The sequence below is a fragment of the Mus pahari genome, chromosome 20 (genome assembly GCF_900095145.1).
Source record: "Mus pahari chromosome 20, PAHARI_EIJ_v1.1, whole genome shotgun sequence".
Lineage (NCBI taxonomy): Eukaryota > Metazoa > Chordata > Mammalia > Rodentia > Muridae > Mus > Mus pahari.
The window spans coordinates 4980586-4988224 of record NC_034609.1 but is presented as its reverse complement, the minus strand read 5'-3'; the positions used below and the strand labels follow the sequence as shown (position 1 = coordinate 4988224).

Genomic DNA, 7639 nt, shown 5'->3' with positions numbered 1-7639 from the left:
AATTGGGTAGTGTTCCTTCTGTTTCTATTTTGTGGAATAGTTTGAAGAGTATTGGTATTATGTCTTCTTTGAAGGTCTGGTAGAACACTAAGCATATTTGGTCCTGGGCTTTTTTTTTGGTTGGGAGAATTTTAATGTCTGCTTCTATTTCTGTAGGGGTTATGGGACTATTTAGATCCTTTATCTAATCCTGATTTAACTTTTGTACCTGGTATCTGTCTAGAAAATTGTCCATTTCATCCAGATTTTCCAGTTGTGTTGACTATAGACTTTTGTAGTAGGATCTACAATTTTTTTTTGGATTTCCTCAGTTTCTGTTATTATGTCACCCTTTTCATTTCTTATTTTGTTAATTTACATACTGCCTCTGGTTAGTCTGGCTAAAGGTTTATCTATCTTGTTGATTTTCTCAAAGAACCAGCTCCAGGCTTGGTTGATTTTTTGTATAGTTCTTTTTCTTTTTACTTGGTTGATTTCAGTCCTGAGTTTGATTATTTCCTGCCATCTACTTCTCTTGGGTGTATTTACTTCTTTTTTGTTCTATAGCTTTCAGATGTGCTGTCAGGCTGCTAGTGTACGCTCTCTCCAGTTTCTTTTTGGAGGGACTCAGAGGTATTAGTTTTTCTCTTAGCACTGCTTTCATTGTGTCCTATAAATTTGGGTATGTTGGCGGCTCTGGTGGGGACGTCGCTGCGGGCGGCACTGCTGCTGGCGTCCAAGATGTCGACCAAGAATTTCCGAGTCAGTGACGGGGACTGGATCTGCCCTGACAAGAAGTGTGGAAATGTAAACTTTGCTAGGAGAACCAGTTGTAACAGATGTGGTCGAGAAAAGACAACTGAGGCCAAGATGATGGAAGCTGGGGGAACAGAAATAGGAAAGACACTGGCAGAGAAGAGCCGGGGCTTATTTAGTGCCAATGATTGGCAATGCAAAACTTGCAGTAATGTGAATTGGGCTAGAAGATCAGAATGTAACATGTGTAATAGTCCAAAGTATGCTAAATTAGAAGAAAGAACAGGATATGGAGGTGGTTTTAATGAAAGAGAGAATGTTTAATACATAGAAAGAGAAGAATCTGATGGGGAATATGATGAGTTTGGACGTAAAAAGAAAAAATACAGGGGAAAAGCAGTTGGTCCTGCATCTATATTAAAGGAAGTTGAAGATAACGAATCAGAGGGAGAAGATGAAGATGAGGATGAAGATCTATCTAAATATAAGCTAGATGAGGACGAGGATGAAGATGATGCTGATCTCTCAAAATATAATCTTGATGCCAGCGAAGAAGAAGATAGTAACAAAAAGAAAAGCAATAGGCGGAGCCGCTCAAAGTCACGATCGTCTCACTCAAGGTCTTCATCACGCTCATCCTACCCCTCAAGTTCAAGGTCCAGGTCCAGGTCCCGTTCAAGAAGCTCTTCCAGTTCGCAGTCCAGGTCTCACTCCGGTTCCAGAGAACATTCCAGATCCCGTGGTTCGAAATCAAGATCCAGCTCCAGGTCCCACAGAGGAAGGACAGAATCAGCTCCTGCAAGTTTTACACACACACCCACAAGCAGCTGCTTGTGGACGTTGTACATCGTGGTGCGCACTAGGCTCCGCACCACGATGTACAACGTCCACAAGCAGCCTTTAAATCTAGTTATCAAATATTGTACTTGATCGATAAAGGATTTTTAAAAAGGCTAAATCAAGGTTAATGAGCAAACTGAAGAAAGCTTTTGAAACCTGTTTCTCAGTGGCAAGTTGACAGAGACATGAATTTAAGTGAACATTTGCCTTGTGATGTCTGATTTTGAACATTGTAGATACCTAAGTAACAGAAGAATTCTTTTTTTTTTCTGCACAATTTAAGCAAAATCATTTTTTCTCCTCATCTGAAAAAGAAAACCATATGGCTTAAAATGCTTTCGGAGTTTTATTTCTCAAATTAAAATCTGGTCATTTGAGATCCATTTTGTTCTCTGGTTTAAAAGTTGAAAGGTTTCTCTTAACAGTCTCTTCAACAGCACAAGCAAGGTAAGTATATAAGGGACAGCCGTTGTGCTGGGGCTCCTTGTGAGGGAATTATTTTCCCTGTTTCTCATTTAGTATTTGTCTGCTGCAGTTTAAATAAGCCTTCTAAGATGTTTAGACAGATAAAACAAAAATGTTTTTATTTTAAAGTGAGTGTTTTCTTCTCAACTGATCTAAAGATGAAAACAAAATATCGTACGTAGAAATATTTTGGTAATATTTTTACAAGCTTTCCTGTGTTTTTTTGTCTTATTTTTCTTGCTGCATTTACTGTAGGTTGCACACAAACTCTTACTCTCTTGTAATTGTGCCTCAGACTTCTCGAAAGTCGACTTTCTGAGTTGCCCAGATCTTCTAGGTCCGATGTGTTAGCCTTGGTTTGTTTTTGTGCTTTCTGTATTTAAAACTTGAACTGTACTAGGCAAATGCAATATTATAAATTGAGCTAATAGTTTACAAGCAGTTCAGATGATTATGATTTGATTTGGTTTGATTGAGCTGTACTAGTTCATTTCATAAGGAAATGTTACTGTAGAAAAATGTAAATAAAATCTGTGAGTCAAAAAAAAATGGGGGGGTATGTTGTAGCTTCATTTTCATTGAACTCTAAAAAAAATCTTTATTTCTTCCTTGACCAATTTATCATTGAGGAGAGTGCTGCTCCACTTCCATGTATATGTGGGCTTTCTGTTGTTTTTGTTGTTATTGAAGACCAGCCTTAGTCCATGGTGATCTAATAGAATGCATGGGATTGCTTCAATCTTCTTGTTTCTGTTGAGGCCCGTTCTGTGACAGATTATATGGTCAATTTTGGAGAAGGTACTATGAAGTGATAAGAAGAAGGTATATTCTTTTGATTTAGGATGAGATATTCTATCGATATCTTTTAAATCCATTTGGTCCAAAACTTCTGTTTACTGTGTCTCTGTTTAGTTTCTATTTTATGATCTGTCCGTTGATGAGAGTGTGGTGTTGAAGTCTCCCACTATTATGATGTGAGGTACAATGTGTGCCTTAACCTTAGTAAAGTTTCTTTTATGAATGTGGGTGACCTTTTGCATTTGGAGCAAAGATGTTCAGAATTGATAATTCATCGTAACAGATTTTACCTTTGATCATTATGAAGTGTCCCTCCTTATCTTTTTTGATAACTTTAGGTTGAAAGTCGATTTTATTCTATATTAGAATGGCTACTCCAGCTTGTTTCTTGGGACCATTTGCTTCAAGAATTGTTTTCCAGCCTTTTACTCTGAGGTAGTGTCTGTCTTTGTCACTGAGGTGAGTTTCCTGTATGCAGCAAAATGTTGGGTCTTGTTTATATATCCAGTCTGTTAGTCTATGTCTTTTTATTGGGGAATTGAGTCCATTGATATTAGGAGATATTAAGGAAAAGTGATTGTTGCTTCCTATTATTTTTGTGATTAGAGGCAGAATTATGTTTATGTGGCTATCTTCTTTTTGGTTTATTAAAAGAAGATTATTTTCTTGCTTTTTCTAGGGTATAGTTTCCCTCCTTGTGTTGGAGTTTTCCATTTATTGTCTTTTAAAGGACTGGATTTGTGGAAAGACATTGTGTCAATTTGTTTTTGTCATGGAATATCTTGTTTTCTCCATCTATGGCAATTGAGAGTTTTGCTGGGTATAGTAGCTTGGGCTGGCATTTGTGTTCTCTTATGGCCTGTATGATGTCTTCCCAGTATCTTCTGGCTTTTATAGTCTCTGGCGAGAAATCCAGTGTAATTCTGATAGGCCTGCCTTTATATGTTACTTGACCTTTTCCCCTTAATTCTTTTAATATTCTTTCTTTGTTTTGTGCATTTGGTGTTTTGATTCTTATGTAATGGGAAGAATTTTTTTTTCCTAGTTCAATCTATTTGGAGTTTTGTAGGCTTCGTGTATGTTCATGGGCATATCTTTCTTTAGGTTAGGGAAGTTTTCTTCTATAATTTTGTTGAAGATATTGACTGGCCCTTTAAGTTGGGAATCTTCATTCTCTTTTATACCTGTTATCCTTAGGTTTGGTCTTCTCATTGTGTCCTGGATTTCTTGGATGTTTTGGGTTAGGAACTTTTTGCATTTTGCATTTTCTTTGTTGTGTCAATGTTTTCTATGGTATCTTCTGCACCTGAGATTCTTTCTTCTATCTCTTGTATTCTTTTGGTGATGCTTGCATCTATGACTCCTGATCTCTTTCCTAGGTTTTTTGTCTCCCGAGCTGTCTCCCTTTATGATTTCCTTATTGTTTCTACTTCAATATTTAGATCCTGGATGATTTTGTTCAATTCCTTCATCTGTTTGGTTGTGTTTTCCTGTAATTCTTTAAGGGATTTTTGAGTTTCGTCTTTAAGGGCTTCTACCTGTTTACCTGTGTTCTCTTTTATTTCTTTAAGGGAGTTATTTATGTCCTTCTTAAAGTCCTCTATCAGCATCATGAGATGTGATTTTTAAATCCAAATCCTGCTTTTCCAGTGTGTTGGGGTATCCAGGAATTGTTGTGGTGGGAGAACTGGGTTTTGATGATGCCATGTAGCCTTGGTTTCTGTTGGTAATGTTCTTGTGCTTGCCTTTCACCATCTGGTTATCTCTGGTGTTAGCTGGTCTTGCTGTCTCTGGCTGGATCTTGTCCCTCCTGTGGGTCTGTAAGACTGTGTCAGCACTCCTGGGAGACAAGTTCTCTCCTGGTGGGACCTTTGCTTGCAGGTTATTGAAATGCTTTAGCTCCAGGTGCACATGGTGACTGGAAAGATCCTGCTGCTCCACTGTTCCTGTGCCCTGTGCACTCCTGGCTGGTCCTGCTTTGGCCGATTATTGGAGAGAAGTTGGGTATCTCACCTCTGGGCCTGGGAGTGAGAGTACTCCTGGGAGAACAGCTCTGTCCTGGCAGAACTTGTGTGCAGTGGGCTGTGGGACAGTCTTAGCTCCCAGGTGCAGATGGCGAAAAGAAGGCTAGGATTTTCATCTTGATAGAGGCATTCCATGTACAATATATTTGGAAGAGCTATGATTTCAACTGATTATGTTATCTATACAAATTTTTTTCTCCCTCTTTTTCTGGCACCCCCCTTGCTCCAGGCCCCATTTGCTGTGACCCATAGGGTTTTTTATTTGTTTCTTCAACATGGTGAGCCACCATGTGGTTGCTAGGATTTGAACTCATGACCTCAAAAAAGAGCAGTCAGTGCTCTTAACCTCTGAGCCATCTTACCAGCTCTATATAAAAAAAATTTTAAGTTAATCTGCTAGCAACATTGATCATATTGTTATAAAAAGTAAGACTGCTCTGAAGAAGGAAGAGGTTTTAGTGATTTTTTTTTGCCTTCATCTGATTGCTGAACCTCCTGAGCATTTTAATTCCTTAATAAATACTTTTCTGTACCCAGAACAATCTAGCTTACAAGACAGATTTTATAGTCATCATGACTGACAATGATTTAGCAATCATTTCTCCCTTCAATGGTAACTTTAACAGGAACGTTGTTACGACTTGCCACAGTAGGATGAAGTTAATTCAGGGGTGCTACTTGTACTGGATTTTTAGAATCTTGTTTCATATTGGTAGGAAGTTCTTTATTTCAATCAAGTTCAAAACCATGGCCCACTATTGATGTCTTCTGAGTTCGCTGTCCATGCTCACCCCTCACAGTCAGCATTATACCAGCCATGAGCCTACTGAAAACAGAGACCATAACAATGATTTTAACAGAGGCAACCCCTGTCTTAGCTTCTCTTTCTGTTATGGCAATTTGACATTCTGGCAAAGCAACCTAAGGGAGAAAGGGCTTCTTTTCTGGCTTCAAAGTATAGTCCATAATGGCAGGGGGCTCAAGGCAGTAGGAGCTTGAAACAGTCACAACATGTCTATAGTCAGAAGAACAGAGAAATATACACATGCTCCCTAGAGTTTGGCTTCATTTATCCACATTGTTCTAAGATCCCTTGTCCAGGAATTGATGTTACCTACAACTGAGATGTGTCTTCCCACTTTAATGAATATTCCCTGCAGGCAGGCTCAGAAGCTTTTCTTCCAGGTCACTCTAAAATCCTTCAAGTTGACAATCAATTTTAAGCATCACAATCTTATATAAGTCATTTATAACTAAGCATAAGAATTCCCTGGGCAAGCGATCCTGAGCTGTGTGTGAAAGTTAGCTAAGTATAAGCCAAAGAATTAGCAGCAGGCAATAGTTCCTGTGGTTCCTGCATCAAGATTCTATGTGAGGTTCCGTTTGACTTTCCTAAATGATGAGCTGTAACCTAGAAGTGGAAATAAGTCCCTTTCTACCTAAGTTTCTTTGGGTCACAATATTTTGTCAGAATAAAAGGGCAACTGGAGAAAGGCTGCAACATGCTGATTTCAGTGGCAAAGGAAGATTTCTGGTCTGTTCTGGATGCTATGACACAAAGCCACAGACTAAGTGGCTTTTAAACAACACACGCATATTTCTCATAGCTCTAGAGGTTGGAAGTCCAAGATGAAAGCATCTGTAAAGTCAGTGTCTGGTGATAGTCTGTTTCCTGTTACATAAGTAGTGCTTTTCTGCAGTGACCTCACACATAAAGGGGGCAAGGCAGCTTCCGCGGTTTCTTTTATAAATGCATTAACTTCATTATGAATGGTCTGCCCTTGTGACCTGCTCATCCCCAAAGATCCCATTCAGAAAAACTATCCTACTTGTAATTTGGTTTTGATGTGTTGTTTTAATTCCATTTCTGATGCTGTGATATAAGACCCAGCAGAAAGCAACTTAGAAGAGAAAGGAATTTCTTTTAGTTTACAGTTTCAGATTATAGTTCATCATTGTGGAGAAACCAAGGCAGAAAATTCAAAGTTATTCATATCACATCTACAATAAAAAGCAGAGAAAATGAATGCATACATACTCACTCATTTATGCTTAGCTCTATTTTTCCACTCTTGAATAGGTTATGACTTCCCTGCTCAGGGAATGGTGCCACCCACAGTAGACACAGTCTTCCAACATCAATTAACCTAATTAATCCTTATGTCTAAGACATGTCCAAGGCCAATCCAATGTAGACAATTCCTCATTGAGACTCTCTTTCCAATGATTCTAACTGACATATATTGGCAATTTAAGTTAACCATTACATGTATATTGTAGGAAGACACAAATATTCAGACCATAGTAGAAAACATTAGTAAAGAGTTAAATAATGCAGTCTGTGGAAATTTAGTGTTACAACTAAAAACCAATATTTTTCTCTTTAATTGTTTGAATTTTTATCAAATCTACATAAATATATGCTTCTAAAAGGTTATTATGTAGAGTTGACTCTATTCTATGTTCAGTTAAAAAGTTCCATGTTGAGCTTACTATTACTGGTTTTTGTGGTGTTGATATGGACACATTTGGTAGAGTAGGACACATAGGTAAAATTATGATTGCATTTATTCAAGAAATACAGAGAAAATTTTTCTTGTGATTGGGTGGCGTGCACATATAAAATATACTATATTCAGCGACCCATGTAAAACAACAGCCGCAGTCAGCATCAGAATTTAAAACCATTTAATTAACACAGCTGACTATGAATGTCTACTGACTAAGTTAAATATGGAAACAAAGCAAAATAAGCCAAAGATTGTGCTTTTTACAAG

At 38.0% G+C, this 7639-nt stretch overlaps 1 pseudogene; it reads left to right on the top strand.

Moving 5' to 3' along the window:
- Positions 1-684: 684 nt before the first annotated feature.
- LOC110337770 lies at positions 685-2391 on the top strand (annotated as a pseudogene).
- The last annotated feature ends 5248 nt before the right edge of the window (positions 2392-7639 follow it).